The following is an 18970-nucleotide window of genomic DNA, read 5'->3' as shown; positions in this document are numbered from 1 at the left end:
CACATATTGCTTCTGCCTGAAATGCCCCAGACACCACATGGTCCCTTGACTTTGCTCAAATGCCAAACTGGTTATCTAATTCCAAAAGGACAATTATCACTCCCAAACACAGAAGTTACCATCTCCTGTTCTGAGCTATTCTAAACCTTGAAAATTTGGTCTACTGTTGTATTCACTAACCTCATCTTAATTTAAACCTACCTATTACAGTAAACAGTCCGTGTATTTATTTATATTTTAAAATTTTTTATAAGTCCAGCATCTGGCAGTTAGTTCACACTCAGTCAATGTTTACATGAATTCAAGGGGGAAAGCTGTAATAGTTTCTAAAACACATACAAACAAAACATAAGCTGTGGTCCATCTTATCAGGCATATGAAAAAATACCTAGGCTTCTAGCGGTGAAGGTAAAATCCAGAGAAACCAGACAAAAAGAACCTGACTAGCGTCCATGGGAATAAGAATACTGGTTCTAGGATACCTTAGGATAAGAAGCAAAAAGTCAAAGCAAGCAAACACCCACAGACCTAACAGCAAAACTGAGTTGTGCTAACTGCCACACATTGTACTAGCACTTAAGAGTGTTCTTTGCACATTCACTGCATTTCAGGCCTGTCAGGATTACATGTTAAATTCCAGGCCAGCCAAGGCTACATAGGGAGATGCTGTCTCAAAAATATAAACAAACACTTTTTTTTAAATCTTAAAGATATTGTAGCCCTTGATACTGCCTATTACTCTCCACATATAAAAAAAAGAAAATCTAGATGAGAAACAGCTACTATCCAGTACCTGTATTATCTTAACTCTAGTACTCTGAAAATTGTTAGAGGGTATACTAGCTTTTCTACTCTCTATGCTGATGTCCTTATTCTCACATTAAGACCTAAATGATCTCTCTAACCCAAGTAAGTATCCAGTCTCTCCATTTTTACTACTTGCTTCCTAAGTATGTCACATGCAACATCTCTGCACTCCAAGTCTCAATGGTTCCCACTGTATACAGGAAGATGTTCTAACATTTTAAGGAAAAGAGCCGAGGCTGTTTTTGACTTCTATCTCTCCTCTATCCATCCTATGTTGCATAGCCCAAGTTGTGTATGACTTGCATGTGGAAACGCTGTTGTTTCCTCAAAAATACCCTATTCAGCCTGGTAAGTCTTCTAACTTCAGCTCAAAGACTGCTGATGTAACTCCTTCAAAATCAGATACTTCTTCAGGACACACAAAAGGCTTGATATATTTCTACCTACCATTTAACCTGCTATGTTTATTATTCTTTGGTCTTTCTGCACCACTGCAAACCTACTCTGAATTGAATACTATTTTCAAATACTATGTTCAAGCATAATTAGTTTTTCTATAGAACACTTGTTTGGAAAATTGTAAATGTGTTCCAACATGGCTGACTTAATACTGAACAATTTGAGTACATGCAAATTTCTCACTTGTTTATGTGCTATTTTATTATGTGTGAAAAAAATTAGACAAAGATAAAAAAAAAATACCCAAGGTGAATTGATACAGAGGACACGCACAGCTCCCTCTGTGCTGTGGACCACACCCACCCAACTCTAGTGTCACAGCTTTCCAGACTCTCAGGGAGCTCTCCTTGCAATTCAGAGTAACTTACAAGCAGCAGCCCTGTGGCTCTCTAGCTCAAGAAAACCCGGTGCTTTTTGAAGTAGCACAGTTATTGTAACATTTATCTACTTCTTAAACATCTAACATGAAAAACATGCTACCATTCTTAGCAAGTTTCTGTTCTTTTAATGTTCTGAGTGTTGTATCCCAACTCCACTTCCTCCCACCTCCTGTGATTTTCACACAAAACCTGTAACAGCAGTTTTATTAAGAGTTCCATGGCTTCACAGTCTTAATATTCTAATTCCAGGAATTTACAAGAAAAACACTTGTCCCCCCCCTAATTTTCACAAAATACTTATTACATCCTAATAACACATCAGAATATTCCTAAGCAGCCTGACTGCTTTGATTCCCAGCGAGCACAGGGTTGACTGTGACCCTCTAAGAAGCAAAGTTCACAAGCCTGAAGCCTTGTGTATACCATTTTAGGTGTTTTACCATCTTCTAAAACATGGACATTCTGATTTTACATGGCCCTGTATTTTAGAGCAATTGGGCACTCTTCAAGCACATTACAAAAGGAGTTACAGACACCATATCCAAGACAAAAACACACACTTAGTCCACTAATTCAGTATTATTTCAAATATGACTTGAATTTTATTTGCAGTCTCTATTCCCCACACTGATAACTAGTTATCTTTAAATCACTTTGCTCCTTGCTAAAAAACAAAACAAACAAAACAAACAAACAAACAAACAAAACCAGTAGACCCTCCTTTGCTAAAGGGGAACAAAGCTTAGCAAGCACAATCCTTCAAAATCTAGGCTAGATGCACCTTTGTAAAGTAGTTCTCAGTCCACTCCCATTGCTCCAGTAACATCTTAACATTGGCCTTATCCCCAAACCTGATACCTCAGCAAGCTCACTGTTCCCTTTGTTTAGAATGATCCCTTTCTCCAACTTGGCAAGCTTCTACTCAGTGTTACTTTTTTAAACTGCCACCACACCCTCCTCCAGTTTAATCATGCTTCTGTTCCTTGAAGCACTCTGTACACCCATTTCTCCTATGCAAGACAGCAAGGCAGAAACTGAGTATGGTCATCTCTGAATTCTCACCATCTACCTCAGGACCATCAATGCTATTCCTCAATGTGCAACTTATCAGAAAAATATAAATGGACAACAAAAAAGTAAAGCCCAAAGAGTAAAATTAAGACAGCCTGAATAAGCCTCCATCTTAAGATTCAAATAATCATTCTCTTCTTCTTATTCAAACACCAAACTCTACTGCATCTCTACTCAAGTGTACGTTATGCACATAGCTAGATAATACTTGGGTTTAGTCAGCACTCAACTTACAAGTAGTGTTTATTAACAGCATTTCATTGTAATATGGCTACTTCCATAGCCTGAGGTAAAGGCACAATTAAGAAAAAATGTGCATTTTGTAGAAGATAAATGGTTTCAAAAATTTAAATCAGAACTTTCTCCCCCACAACAAAAGTGTGTATATTTGTATACATATATACATGCATATAATACATCCACATGGATACAGATCTTAAGTATACATTTTTAGCTGAATATATGTGGACATTTCCAAGTGACAAAACATTTAAGCTCAAGCTTTCTAACGAGTGGACCTTGCATGGCGCAGAGGGCTGCAAAAGTACTGAAGATATTGATCGCTCACCACAAGAACCAAAGAACAGTACAACCGCTTACTGCCGAAATGTCTTATATATATTACCTTTCTGGGCTGCTCTGTATGAAAAACTTAAGCATGGTGCTGCACACCTTTAATCTCAGCGCTCCAGAGGCAGAGACAGGAGGTATCTGAGTTCAAGGACAGCTTCGTCTACAAAGAAAGTTCCAGGACAGCAGGGATTGTATTTTGAGACCCTGTTCTTTTTTTTTTTTTTAAGTTAACACGGGTACAGTGGGATATCTAAACATTAACCAAAATATCAGTTAAAAATGCATGTATAATCGGGGTGGTTGTGCACACCTTTAAACCCCAGCACTCAGTGAGGCAGAGGCAGGTAGATCTCTGTGAGTTCAGCCTGGTCTACAGAGTGAATTCTAGGACAGCCAACGCTACACAGAGACACCCTGACTAAAAAATTCCAAAAACAAAACCCTGCATGCAGAATAGCAGTAATGCCTTTATTTGTATTCAGCACCAAGCAAGTTCTGTACATCAACTTCGTCTGTTCAAAAAAAAAAAGAGCCTGCAATTTCTCAACAAGGATTGTTTTTCAAGAAGAAAATCTCCAGTCACACAAGGAAATGTCTTTTTGTCCACGTTAGGGAGCACCTTGTTCACCTACTGAGAAATGCCCACACTGACCTACTTTAAATAATATCTACCCGTTAAAACACCTTCCTTCTCCAAAAACCCTTAAAAATGTATGCCACACTTAACGTCTGTCTTTGACAAACACACAAAGCCTGGTGCCTACCCTCGCATCCGTAATACCCTGGGCGAGTCACTTTAGTCATTCTAGGTTTCAGTTTCCACACGGGCAGCATAAGAGAATTAGGGTAAACCACTAGTACCATGTAATTTTAATTTTAAAATTTATTCTATAAAGCATCAATCTTAAGACTGGCAGCAACAACAGAAAGCAAAATATGCCTTCACGATCTTTTGACCAGCCTACAGAACTGTTATGGAATGGTGGAGAATTCTAGGAAGTGTGGAAAACACAGGGCTATTACACAGCCAACTGTTTTTCATATAGTCTCTTTTCTCCAAAGTTAAAATCCCAAACACAGGCAGAGAAGAATTTAGACCTAGCAATAATTAGGCAATCTACCCATAAAACGGGTTTACCGTACTCAAATTCAAGCAGACTATTTAAACACAGTAACGAGACGGCACAACGTTGTCATTTGCAGTAACAGGTAAAAGATTACAGTTGTTTATAAGCAGACTCTGAAGAACATGTCAAGATAGAAACAGTCAAGGGGGAGGGGGAATGTAACCAAAGAAAATAACCACTGACTTTGAAACATGAAAAAGGCCAGGTCCGCACTGGTTAAACTGGAGAAAATTTCTTCGAGGAATTAGTTCTCCAGTCCTGAGTCCAATAATCTCTCCAACCGATAATCACTTCTCTGGCCACGTAATCCGCTCCGCCCCAAACAATAAATGTCTGCGTTAAACTGACTCTTGAAAGCACTTGAGGGGAAAAGGTGAGCGCCAAGCGCCGTCCCCGGGGTGCCAAGTTCCACGCCGCACAGCGCGCCGTCCCACAAAGCCACTTCTCCAAAGTTGCCGCCGGTCCCCAGCCCCCGGTCCGGGGGGCTCCAGACCGTCTCTCGGCGCGCGTGCCCAGAGCCGGGGGTCCGAGAGGCCGGGGCTCACGCCCCCGCCCCCCCGTACCCCGCCACACCGCCGTCAATCAACGCTCCCCCCCACCCCTCCGGGCCGGGCCGGGCCCCGGGACTCCGCGCGGGGGCGCGGCCCGGGAACCGGCCCGATCGCGGCCGCCGGGCGTCAAGGAGGGGGACGGATGGACGGACAGGGTCGCTCCGAGAGCTACCAAGCTGCGGCCGGGGGCGCGCTCACGGGGTCCCCCCGGGGGGGAGGGGACGGGGGGAGGCGCAGGCCCCGGCGACGTCCCGCCCGGGCCCGTCGCGCTCACCTCTCGAGCTGCGCCGCCTTCCTCCGCCGCTGCCGCCGCCTCCTCCCGGTGAGTGCAGCGGGGTCTGCCCTGTGGAACCACCATACCAGTCCCGCCCGCTGCTGCAGCGCCGCCGCCGCCGCCGCTCCTCAGCCGCCTCCGCCGCCGCTCTTTGTTCCCCCTCCTCAGCCGCCCGCCTCGGCCGCCCGGACCCCACGAGCCGCCGCTACGCTCGGCCGCCTTCCCGGCCCCCGGCCTCGCCCTCCTCGCCGCGCCCGCCGCCGCCTTCGCCTCCGCGCCGTCGACGCCGCCGCCACCGACGCCGACGCCTCCTCTTCCGCGCCCCCCTCGTTTTCATTGAAAGCAAACAAGCATCATGGCGGCGGCCGCCGGCCCCCTCCCACCCCGGCCAGCGAGCGCCCCGCTCACCGCCGCCTCTCCAACATCCCGGCTTCCCATTGGCTGACGCGGCCGGACGCGATCATCCCGCGCCGGGCGCGGGGGTGGGGGGGCTCTTCTCCGCCCGACGCTTTAGCCCCGGCTGCCGTCCCCCGCGTCGCCGAGCAGTGAGCCGGTCCGGCGCGCTCCGGCCCGCCCTCCCAGCCTCTCTTCCCGCTCTCTCTGCGCCTCTCCTTCTCCACGCTCGCTGCCTCCTCCTCTCCCGATGCTGTTCCTCGGCGCTTCAGCTTGCTGTCTGGTTTCTTTCTCGTCCACTTTTGTCTCCACCTTTCCCTTGATTTTTCACCCCTCTCGATTCACTTTTCTTTTCCTTGGCCTGCCAATCACTTGGGAGCACAGATAAGCTCTCGGACGTTTAACCTTATCCAGTATCTTGATCTGCCCGGGGACAGTCCTGAATACTTGGCTAATTGTTCGTGCCCTAACTAGGCAGAAAACAATCAAGTGATAGGCAGTTTTTGGTAATGGGGTTGTAGTTTAAGTAACAAAACCATAGCCGCATCCAATCTGTTCAGGACAAAACTGGTTTCAGGTAAAGCGGGAAAGAAATGGGCTGCTTAATGATGCTTACATCAGGAAAAAGTAGTTGGCTGGTATTCTGGGCACAGAGATTAATCAGGCTCCACCTTGTCTTGAGTCAGTGTACGGGCAAGAGTAGCACCAGTTACGTATCACTTAACATACACTGGTGATGCAGGCTGAGGGGTGTAGTGTGAAGGAAAAGAGCTGCCCCTACCTCGCGGCAAATCAGCCCAGAAGAACTGAGCATGAAATGGCTTCCAGGAACTAACAGGGAAGAATTAAATGCATGTCCCTCACGGATGTCTATCTTGAGTTCCAAGATGTGAGAAATGGGTTGGCTGTTGCCTGAGGCAGAGAAGGGCTGGGCGAGCAAACCACTGAGGGATGAAAGCCCTTCCAAGAACCAGATGTTCTGTTCAAGGCAAACAGTTTGTGCTTTGCCTTGAGATCATCACTGCCTGCCATTTGCCAGGATAGCTGTGTCATTCTAGGCTTCTAGTGCCCTGGGACACTGGCAAAGTTAAGGTGATGCAAACGCCCATCATACATGAGGAATTAGTAGGGACAGGAGCAGACTAGCTACCTGAAGATAGTACTCCAAGCCCTGACCTACTCAAGTTGTTCAGTGCGTATTTTATACAAAGGGTTCCAGGCTAAGGGGCCAGGGGTGTTAGACATCCTGCTGGGCCATTCCCATTCCGGGGCTGTGCCCTGGCAACCTGTGCTCCAGCCTAGAAAAGACGGTTCCTTTTTGTAATCCATTTGCCCAAGGGGAGCTGCCTTTTTAAGAGTGACTGTAGGCTTCCAGGGGAGTCTGCTTGTGTAACAAAAACCTTAGCTTCATTAAGCAACAATTCTATTACAGTTCATCATTCAGATGCTTAGCTAGACAGTTCTACTGGTCTCACTTGTGGTTTTTCCATGCCAGTGCCTCCCAAAGGTGGATGAATGTTGGCACCTTTGTGTCCCTTAATAAAGTCCTCCCTCTGTGTTGGAGTGCTCCCTTCAAGCCTTTGTGAATAATCTCCTCCACCTGGAGGTTTTTCTGGATCCCTAACAGGGCACCTTGGGGCCCGAAGAGGAAGGAAGAAGAAGAAGCCCTCAGCTCTTCTAAAGTTTACCTCTTCCTCTGTATTCCATCCACAAGCAACCACAAGCCCAGTGTGGATTTAAGAGAGGACACAAGGGAAGAGCTGTGTGCACACAGACTGGTGGACCTGTTCAACGCCATTGAGGGAGACCAGTCCTGCAAGTGCTGGCATCCCCAGAGATGCATGGTGTTCTTCATCCTGATTACAGTGACAAAAACTTAGTGAAGACTGCCAGATGAAGCCAATCCCGACAAACTGAACTGTTGAGGAATCAGAATGCTTATTATGGAAAATCCACAGTTTTTCTAGTGGGTAAACACAGGGAAAGCCAACCTCAGTAGAAACTATTTGGTTAGCCTTAATATGGACCCTGGTTAGCTATTCAACTTTGGAAGTCTGACATGTCTGATGGGTAGAGATTTGGTGTCCAAGGACAGGCTCTGACAACCTGAGTCCCTTATCCGTGTGTAATACTAAGGATGTTAATATATCCTTGCCATCTACCTCCCTTTCTCTGAGCTCAGGGCCACAGTTTTCTTCAGTCAGAATCTGGTATTATAGAGGTACAGGTCCCCATTGATCTTCCTCATATTATTCATTGTTCTAGGCCTAGTGTATTAGACTTCACCTGATTCAAAATTCAGTTCAAACCGCTTTAAGGAAAAATAAGAAAGAAAAGGAATTAGTTGACTCAAACAGCTTTAAAGGCCAGGAAAAATATACCCTTCAGGTATGGCTTGATCTGGGGACAAATGACATTCTAAGTTCTCCTCTCTTCCGTGGTGGCCAATCATCAGAAGCCATGTTGGAGCACAGTAGATGTCAGCTTCCACAGGGTTTAAGACCAGCCAGAAAATGAGAGCTTGTTGCCCAGGGCCCGGCTTTCATTTCCATTCCCAAACCAAATACCATTTTCAGGAGAATTTTGTGCCCTGGCCAGGACAAAATCACATTCCACTCCCACCCCATGTAACTGGGCTGGATTCAGCCTCACCTAAAGAATGCAGGGAAGAAATGCAGAGAATAGGCAGAGGAGGGGAAAATGGAGATGAGATGATATTGTTGGGAAAGAGAAACAGAATAGCAGGAAGACATAGAAAGCTAAGGTTTATTTCCCACCAGGTCTCCTACACACAGAGATCCCTTCGAGCCACTTCTCAACATGTCTGATTTGTCTTGGCTTCACTCCTAGCAGGGATATAGGGAGAAGATGCCTGGAATCCTTATAAACTAGAAAACAGGACTTCTGTTCTGAGCTCAACATGCTCCCGGAAGACTCACCTTAGAGGATCAAGGAGAATGGGAAGAGGCAGCAGGTTTGTTTCTGCTTTGACATACATCTGACGGTTGCAGAGGATTAAGGTAATTTCCCAATGTTATGCAAAAACTAGGAGGACACCTCAGATGTGCAGCACTTGCCTACAAAGCACGAGGCTCTGGCTTGGATCCTCCCTAGAAATAAATAATTAAAATGTTAGTCATGAATTGGGAGGGGGGATAACTTAAAGAACAGAAAAACATGAAGAAGAAAGTGTGTCTCACCCCGGTTCACATCCCAACCACACCCTAAAAGCTGAGCATTTGGATTATTGGTAAACCTCAAGCTTAATTGCCAGATAAAAATACTCCCAAATTGAGAAGTACTGAGGTGTCCTAACTCCTAGAGGTTTCATACCTAAAGGCTTAATACGTGTGCTGAGAATGTCTTGAAACAAGATAAGTTTTAAAGGCATGTCCCGCACATTCCAAATACTATGGCCAGTACATTTTTTTTGTTTCCCTACCAGATACCACTTCAGGTATAGCAAGCCTGTAAATTTATGTTAGTGGATGCATCCAAAGTGGCGGGGGAGGGGAGGAGGCAGGGTGGGTAAGAGCACTTCCTTGTGCAAGCATGAAGACACCCACCTTTCTGACCTCTTCATAAAATGGAACACACAGCCCCTCCAGACAGTTTTGGACACCCTGATATGTATTTACTGTACTTCTCCCAGGATTTTCTGGTGATTTGAGGTGTGGGATGAGCAGCAGAGGGCAATCAGGTATGTTTTTCAGAAATCTGGCCCCAGCAACCATCAGATGATTTGGCGTCAGCTCTGACGTGTAGGGTAGAGGTTGGAGTTCGGTTTGGGCAATCCTGGAAAAGCCTGGAGATTCCTCCTACCTCAAATGTAAGATGCCAACGCCTACAAGTGATTAATCACCAATACTCCCCTGGGTGAAGAGCACTTTCAGTCATTGCTCCTGATTATGCAAGGTGTTCAAGCAATGGCAGGAGCCTGAGCTGAGGAGTCTGGAATTCGTTTCTATAGAGAATGATCTGAACATTGAGAGGAGGAGGATTTTGTTGCTGGCGGGTAATAGCAGGCCTGTTAAGATCCCCCAAAACTGATCCTGCATCTCGTGATGATTAATTTTGTCAACTTGATTGGATCTGGAATCAATTAAATGCTAGTCTCTGTGAGAAATACTTTTTTACTTCTATTTATCTGTTTGTTTTTGAGTCAGGGACTCACTATGCAGCCCTGGATGGCTTAGAATTTAATATGCAGACCAAATTATAAAAAAGGTTTATTAGAAGCATCAGTTCATGGTTTCTTCCTCCTGTTGCCTTTGTGCCAGAGCCAAGCAAAGGATACTTGGTAGTAGGAGAGGTCCTTAGCTCACGGTGGGTGGAAAATTGAGAGAGGAACTGGAAGGCACAGAAGTTACAATAGCCTTCTCAAGGGCAAGCTTCCAATGACCTAATTCCTTCCTCTAGGCCCTACTTCCTAAAGGCTTCACCACCTCCCAACAGCATCACAGACTGGTGACCAGGCTTTTTAAAACATGTGCCTCTGATGAACGTACAGGTTCCAAATTATAACACCTGAGATATCTTTGGACTCTGGCTTCAAGAAGGCCATTACCAGATGGGGTTCTTCACTATTGATTGGAACCACAAGCTGAAATAAGCATTTCCCCTTTATAACTTATTCAGTCTGTGGTTTCATGATATTAGCAAAAGAAAAAAAAGAGACCAAAACAGTGTGGCAACAGTTAGTGTTATCAATTTGACCAAATCTAGAATCACTCTAGAGATGGGGCTCTAGGCAGGCCGGTAGATTCCTTGATTAGGTTAGTTGAGGTGGGAAGACCTGACCGCTGTGGGTAGCCCCATTCCCTGACTAGGATCCTGGACTTTATGGATGGAAAAAGGGACGGGGGAGCAGCATACACTCATTCATTGCTCTCTGCTTCTTGATTGCAGATGAGCTGCTTCCAGCTTCTGCTGCTATGACTTCCTGCAATGATGGTCTGTGAGCTGAAGTATTATCCCAGCAACAGAAGAAACTAAGAAGAAACTAAGAAACCCAGGAAGGCAGGCAGCGCCCCTGACTACCACCAGTGGAAATGCAAACCAGGCTTTTTCACTTCCTACCTGTTTGTTGGGAAGATCGTCTCTCTCTTCAGTTAATACTGTTTTCTTTACTAGAGTAAGATTCTTGTGTAAAAAAATGAATGTATAATTCAGTAGCATTTGGTATACTTGCAATACTGTAAACCCACCTCCTCTTTCCAGTTGTAAAGCATTTTCATCCCCTAGCAGCATTCTTTGGAGATGTCTTGAAATACCACTTTAACTCATTTAACTGCTGCGAAACAACAGACATTAGACTCACCAGAAGATCTTGTAATTGAACACTATTTCAATGGAGAAATGGCTTAGAACACTTATTCTCTTCCATATGTGTAGGGTTCATATATAAATCACTACTACCAAACTGAGAGGTTTTTTCCTTGTTTTGTTTTCCTTTGTTTTTTGTTTTGTTTGTATGTGTGCATGTAATAGTGTATGATGTATGTGTTTGTATGTGTGAATGTAGGCATGCTGTAGCATGTTCCTGAGGTCAGAGGACACCTGTAGTACTGGTTATCTCCTCCCACCTTGGGTGAGATGGAGTATCTGTGTATGCCGGAGGAACTGGCCCACAAGCATCTGGCAATTCTCTTGTCTTCCCCCATGTTGCCGTAGGAACACTTGGATTGCAGAAGCACATTACTGCGTCCAGTTTTCATGTGGCTTCTGGGGATTCAACATCATAACCTTATGCTTTTGAAGTAAGTTCTTCACTCACTAAGCCATCCCCCAGCCTGTTGTTTGTTTTGTAAGACAGTGTCCCATGTATTCCAGACTGGCTGTGAACTTCCTATACAGCCAAAGAGTATCTTGAACTTATTTTTATCTTGCTTGTTTGCTTGTTTTAGGCAGGGTCACATAAAACTGCATGTGCCTGCAGTTTCCAGAAGAGGACCTCAGATCCCCAGAGGGCTGGAGTTACAGGTGATTGTGAGCCCTACCTAACATGGGTATTGAGAACTTAACTTGGGTCATCTAGAAAAGCAATATGTGGTTGTAATCCCTGAACTGTCCCTCTAGCCTTCTTTTTATTATTAATTTAAGTCACATTTTTATTTATTCTGTAAGGGTATGCCATGCCATGTGTGTAGTTCCATAGCCTTGGCTGGCCTGGAACTGGCTACCTAGGCTATCATTAAAGGAATGCAACATCATGCCTGATTTATCTTATTTTTAATTATGTGAGAAAGAGGGAGGTTTTTTTTTTTTAAGATTTATTTTATTTATTTATTACATATGCAGTGTTCTGCCTGCATACCAGCAGAGGGCACCAGATCTCATTATAGATGGTTGTGAGCCACCATGTGGTTGCTGGGAATTGAACTCGGGATCCATGGAAGAGCAGCCAGTGCTCTTAACCTCTGAGTCATCTCTCCAGCCCCCGAGAGAGGGTTTTTTATATGAATGCATGTGCCTGCAGTTTCCAGAAGAGGACCTCAGATCCCCAGAGGGCTGGAGTTACAGGTGATTGTGAGCCCTACCTAACATGAGTATTGAGAACTTAACTTGGGTCATCTAGAAAAGCAATATGTGGTTGTAATCCCTGAACTGTCCCTCTAGCCTTCTTTTTATTATTAATTTAAGTCACATTTTTATTTATTCTGTAAGGGTATGCCATGCCATGTGTGGAGGTCAGGGGACAACCTGAGGGAACCGATTCTCTTCTCCTATCGTGTGGGACCCAGGGATTGAACTCAGGTCCTCAGGCTTGGCAGCATGTGTCTTTACCAATCGCAGTTTCACAGACAGGACCTTGAGCTCCTGATCCTCCTGACTCCTCCTCCTGAGTGCTCAGCTCACAGGCATGCAGCACCAATGGTTTGTATGGCCTCAGGAATCAAACTCAGAACTTTATGCATGCTAAATGTGATGGCTAATTTTGGTTGCATCTGGAATCAACTAAAACCAGAGAATCTGGCCACCGTAGGGATTTTCTTGATTGGATCATTTGAAATAGAAAGACTTACCCTAAATCTGAATCATCTAAGGTCAGAAGACACACAAAATCTGGGCAACACTTTCTTGTGGCAGCTTATATAAAGTGGATGGAAGACTGAAGTTTTGGGTTTATTTGCCTGCTTGCCACATTCACTCTGACAAGTTCTTCTAACCGGCTGCTAAGGCATTCCTTTGCTGGTAGTAGAACCTACTTCAGGATTCCAATGAAGATTGAAAGACCAGCTGAGACATCCAGCTTGCGAACCGAACAATGACCAGATTCTTGGCCTTTCTGTCCAGAGACAGCTATTGTTGGACCAGCTGGACTATAGCTTGTGAGCCACTTTAATAAATCCCATATAAATATACGTGTGTATATATGTATATGTATATACACATATATATGAGATAGCTGGGCACTTAATTGTTCTTAACAGAGGATCCAGGTTTGATCCCAGCATCCACATGAACTCACAAATGTCCATAACTCCATTACTAGAGGATCTGAAGTCTTCTTCTGACTTCCTTGGGTATCAAGCAAAACATTCATAGACATAAAATTAAATAAATCTTTAATATATTCATTCATTCATTCATTCATTCATTCCTTCTGTCATCTGTTCCTCTGGGGAGCCCTGGCTAATGCACTAAGCATGTGTGCACTTAACTGAGCTACATTCCCCAGCTCACAAACACAGAGAGAGTTTTTATCATGTTTTATCACAAATACATGCTATCTGCAGCTTTTCTGCTTAAGTTGATACAATCACATGACTTTTCATGTTGATTTTCAAATACTGAAACATCTTGTGTAGCTGGGTTGAAGCCCAGTTAAAGGGGCACGCCATTCCTTTTGTACGTTCTGAGATTTGATCTGCCAATGTTTTCATGAGTATATTTACATACATTTAGGAGAGATATAGATTTGTGGCTTTCTTTTTTTGTGCTATATCTGTATGAAAACTGGCCCATAAAATCAGTGAAGTACCCCCTCTTCTATTTCAAGGAACGAATCTTATATTTGGCGAAGTACTCCGTCTCAGCTCGGGACTCCTTTCTCTTTCTCCATCTGTTTACTTCCATTACCCTGCCAGTTTTTTGTTCCTGTGACGAAGATACTTGCTGTAACTCACGGTGGTTCGTGGCTTCAATACATGGCTGCCGGAGCCATCGCTTTGGGCCTGGAATGAGGCAGACCAAGGACGTGTGGAAGAGGAATTCATCCACCTGATGGTGGCTAAGAAGAAAGAAGAGTAAGGGGCTGAGATGCATCTTTCCAGGGCACAACCCAGTGATCTACTTCCTCCAAACAGGCCCCACCTCCTGCTTTTGACTGCCTCTCAACAATGACTTCACCCTGCAACTCACGAAAGAGAAACCCATCTTAGGCCACAGCCCATGGGAACCAAATACTTCCCAAAAGCCTATGAGCCACCAAGCCCCCACTGCAGGAGCATGTTGGGGACATATATCCAAACTGTAACCGTTTTATTTATGTGTCTTACAAGTAACATTTAGTTGGGTCATGATTCTTTTTCACTCACTGTTCCTTCTCTTTTCAATATTTATTATTTTTCTAAAGTGTGTGTGTGCCTGATCATACGTGCACATGCATGTATGTGAGTCTGTGTCTGTGTGTCTGTGTGTGTGACTGGCCATAAAAATGTGAGTGCAGATGCCCAGAGACCACAGACATCAGGTCTCCCTGGAGCTGCCTGACAAGGATGCTGGGAACTGAATCCATCCGGGTCCTCTGTAGGAGGAGCACACACTCTTATCCATTGAGGCTTCTCTCCCGCCCCTGGACTACTTACATTTAGCACAACTGTTGAAATGCTGGGGCTAAGTCAGCCATCTAAATATTTGTTTTTTGCATATACCTTCTGCGGTGTATCTGACTGCTGTTATTTTTTGTTTTGTTTTGCTTTTTTCTTGCCTTCCTATTGGCTGCTTGGTCCTCCATTATGATGTATTCATAAAGTTGTTACAGTTGTAGCACATTGTAGTTTTCTTGTTCTGTGGCTTATCATACCCATAAGCAACTTATCATAACCTACTGGTGTCATTTTGCCCTTTACATCCTTTAACCTGCCCTACTGCCCCCATCCCCTGGTGCTAGGATTGGAATCTAAGGCTTTGTGGGGACTAAGTACACATTCTACCAAAGATCCACACCACCACCGAACTCCTATCACTTAAAGTGTGTCGTCTCAAGTGGTTGCTCCACATACATTGAGCATCAAGGGACAATAGCCCTCTTTTAATGTGAGTAAGAGAATTCCATCCACCCAGCAGCTGATGGAAACAGATGCAGAGAGCCTCACTGGGTAGAGCATGGAAGAGTGGGGAGAAGGATAGAAGGACCCAGAGGGGACAGGATCTCCACAAGAAGACCAACAGAGCCAACTAACCAGAGCCAGTGGAGGATGGGGGTAGAGGAACAGGAGCTGTGGAGAATGAAGCACCAACCAAGGACCATGCATGGACTGGACCCCTACACAGATGTAGCTCATGGGCAGCTCGGTCCTCATATAGGTTCCCTAGTAAGGGGAATGGGGGCTGACTCTGACATGGACTCTGTTGCCAGAGCTATTTCACCAGGCCACAGGGGAAGAGGATACACTCAGTCCTGATGCAATTTGATATGTTAGGGTGGGGGTGGGGGCTCCCTTTCTCAGAGGAGTAGGGGAGGGGTGATAAGGGAAACAGGAAGGGAGAGTGATACTTGGTACCGGCAGGAGAGGAGGAAGGGGACTGTGACAAGGATGTATAAATAAAATGAATAAATACAAATAAAAATAAATGATAACAAAAAAAAGAACTCAAGAGGATGAGTCTATTATATTTACGTCACTTTAACACCTCATTGTGTTCTCCTCTTAGAAGGTTCAGCTGTCATTTTCTTCCATTCTGGAGGGCTTCCTGTAGCCATTCTTTAAAGGTAGGCCTGCCAGAGAGAAGGACCCTGCAGGTGTCCAGGGAAGCAAACCCACTAAGAGACGAGAATGAAAACTTGGCTCAGGTTGACTCCATCACCCTGGGTCAGACATCAGGGAGCCTGATGCCAGGCAGTTCACTGTTTACATATTTAAAACACGGTACAATCTGGGGAAAAGTTTCCAGGCAACACGCATTCCCATTCCAGGTCTCCAGGCAACAATCGTTCCCATTACAGGTACTCAATAAAGCTAAAGGTGTGACTATTTAGAAACTCCTTTGCAAAGTACATGTGACCACCAGGGTGGGCTCTATAGCCAAAGGCCCAGAATCTAGTACGGTCTCTGAGTTAGCATAGAGGTCAGCAGGCACATATGCCATCCCCTGCTAAGGATGGGTTCTATTCACTGGCTAGAGAGGGACAGTATGGGTTGAGCATTGTGGGGGTTTGGGTGTGGTCTGCCTCCACAGATAGCCAAAAGGTCACCAGGTCATTAACAACATCCACTCCCAGCCCTCTGGTGGGGGGGGGGGGAGGTGGGGAAGCGGGGGGGGGGGACGGGTATTTATATATCTTCTGTTGAGGAGAGGCCCCTGTGTGTTTGACATTCCTGCTATCCTCGTGCTCTGTGGGCACAAGGACTTTTGTGGCCTCAACATACCAGCAGCACATTCCCTTCATCTTCCTTTACTCAGGGTGTCCTTTTTTAATTGCACAACAACAATTTGACCTGTTTATAAGGCCTGGGGGGGGGGAGGTCTTGGTTCTCCAGCAACTTGAAGGCTAGATACCATGTCCTCCTGCTCATCATTTCCGTATCTAATTGTTGTTCTTTTGTAGGGAGTCGCCCCCCTTTCTCTTTAGCTGCTTTAAAGATTTTTTTAAGTTGATTTTGGTTTGAGAAGTTTAATTATGATGTGTCTTGTGGATTTCTTAGGACTTCTATTTGAGAGTCACTCCCAAATAGTTCTTGGATCTGTAGAATTATGTCTTTCCCCAGGGAAATATTCGTTCATCCAGCGAGTACTTTTGTGGTGCCGAGTCCTGCCCTCACCTAGAATTCTTACGCTATCAATTCTTTTCTGTATAGTTTGTCTTTATCCTCAGAGTTACGTTTCAAGACTTAGCAGCATTGATGCTTAGGGCTACAGTTTATATACTGTGTTTTCTTTCCTATACATGCATTCCCATGATAAAGCTTAATTTATAAATAAAGAGTTAATTAGGCACAGCAAGGTACATAAAACAACCAACAACAAAATTGGACAATTATAAAAGTACCGTGTAATACAAGTTTATATGTTGGAGCCATCATTAACTAATGTAAGGGTTACATTAGTTGTGCTGTTGTGCGATATCACAACAGCTCCTCTGATGAACAAGATGCCTGCTAAGTGACTACTGGACAGGTAGGGTTTGAAAAGAGGATGCTTCGTATCCTGGTTGGGCTAGATCAGGGCAGCATGCAGTTTCATTATGCCACTCGGAATGGCATGCAGTTTCAAAGTTATAAACTGTTTCTTTTCTTCTCTCTCTCTGTCTCTATCCTCTGTCTCCTCCTCCTCCTCTTCCTTCTCCTTTTTTCTTCGTAGACCGAGCCGGCCTTGAACTCACAAATATCCAAAAAGCGCCCAAGTCTGGGATTAAAGATGTGTGCCACTGCACCTGGCTATGAACTGTTTCTTTAAGATGTTTTCTCGCAAACGTTTTCACACTGCCCTTGTCCATGGATAACTGAAACCATGGGTAGTGGAATTACAGATAAGGGAGATCTGACGTGGTTCCACAAGTCCCAGCTCACTTTTCTTTTTCAGTCTGTTTTTCTCTTCATCTGTTATTCAGACTGAGTAACTTCCTTCAGTCTGCCTTCAAGGTGAAAGGGTCCTCTGTCACCCAAATGGGGTTTTAACAACTGAAACGAGGTGAGCATAATGCATGGTGTGTGGCGTGTCCACGTGACTAAGTCCATCCTGTAAGAGCTGAAGTCTTTCCTTTTCCAGTTTTGTAATCCACCCCTCTGCCTTAGAGTTTCTTTTCCTTAGTTGAGATTTTTTTTTCCTTTTTAAAAATGTTTTGATAAAATTTGCAAATGGCCATCAATGCACTTTTATGATGGGTGCTTTAAAATCCTTGTCATATCATCGCAGCATCTGATTCATGTCAGTACTGGCCTAGGTTGTCATTGCTAATGCAATTCATGGTTTTCCTTATTCTGGGTATGATGAGTGACTCTCTGCGGCACCCTCCATATTTTGGTTATTGGATAGGAGGACCCTTAGCCCTCTCTCCCAGGTTAGCACGCACTTCTGTCTCCCTCTGCCAGCTTTAGCCCTGGTTTTTAAGCTCTTGCAGTACTGTCCTGTGATCCTTATCATGTCTCTGCCCCCTAAAGAGCTGCTGTTTTAGGCTCTTGGATAGCCTCACCCAGCTTTTTAGCTGGGTGCTGGGGACTCAAACTCAGATCCTTGAGACATCTCCCTGGATCCAATATATTGAAGTTTAAATCTGATTTTTCAGCATTGCTTATATGATCTAGAATCAAAGCCAATTATGACCCAAGTGTGTGCTTTTTACCTTTTAACCTTTTATTGCTCTCTCCTTCCTCATTCCCCCCATTTGGGGAGAGGCTAGTTTACCTCTTGATTCTTTTGTTGTATTCTTCATGGGGTTTTTAAGAACAACTGAAATTGTAGTCACATTCCATCTTAAATGGAATTTGCAGGATGCTTGGTGTAGATCTGCAGATGACCCCCAGGTCTGTAATGAGGACCAAGTGCCCTACCACAGAACCCAGCCTTCTCCTAGGTACCTGGGCTCATAGTTCTTTCTTCGTCCCCAGTATCACTTAACTTCTGTTTCTAGCTTTTCCACCCCTTTAGAGTCAGACAATGAATCTGAGTTTTGTCTCTTATTTTTATTGGAATTTTAAAACAGCCTTTATTGAGGTCACGTTTGGTTGCTATTTTGTTAGTTTCATCTCATTTTTACGAAATTCCTCTCCTACTCTCCTGATAATTGTGTTCCTCATTTTCTTTCCATAAATGAAAGAAAACTCATCTCTTATTTTCAATCATCTTCATTTTATAAAACTTCACAAGGCTATTTTTTTCCCTGGGTTTCCTTTTACAAATACTCAAGAACTTTGAACATCCAAGACTCTAATTGCCATTGCTTCAGGAATTACTATTTCGCTTTGTGTTTCTTCTTTAGAAAGTAGTTATTTATGCCAGGCATGGTGGCACACACCTTTTGTCCCAGCTCTCAGGAGGCAGAGGGCAGGTGGATCTCTGAGTCTGAGGCCAGCCTGGTCTGCAAAGTGAGTTCCAGGACAGCCAGGGCTACACAAAGAAACCTTGTCTCATCGAAAAATAAAATGAAATAAAATAAGGGAGAAGAAGAAG

At 44.6% G+C, this 18970-nt stretch overlaps 1 protein-coding gene across 2 annotated transcripts in view; it reads right to left on the bottom strand.

Annotated features, from left to right (window-relative positions):
• The window catches only part of Cnot6 (CCR4-NOT transcription complex subunit 6), a 44818-nt gene extending 39443 nt beyond the window's left edge, over positions 1-5375 (bottom strand). For both annotated transcript variants that reach the window (XM_060363788.1, XM_060363789.1), the window contains exon 1: positions 5243-5375. The gene's annotated coding sequence lies outside the window, so the exon portion shown is untranslated. The remainder of the gene's footprint in view (positions 1-5242) is intronic.
• Positions 5376-18970: the final 13595 nt, after the last annotated feature.

This window comes from Meriones unguiculatus, chromosome 11 (genome assembly GCF_030254825.1).
Source record: "Meriones unguiculatus strain TT.TT164.6M chromosome 11, Bangor_MerUng_6.1, whole genome shotgun sequence".
In the NCBI taxonomy this organism is placed as follows: Eukaryota; Metazoa; Chordata; class Mammalia; order Rodentia; family Muridae; genus Meriones; species Meriones unguiculatus.
Note: the sequence above shows the minus strand (reverse complement) of the source record. Positions and strands in the feature narration are given on the sequence as shown.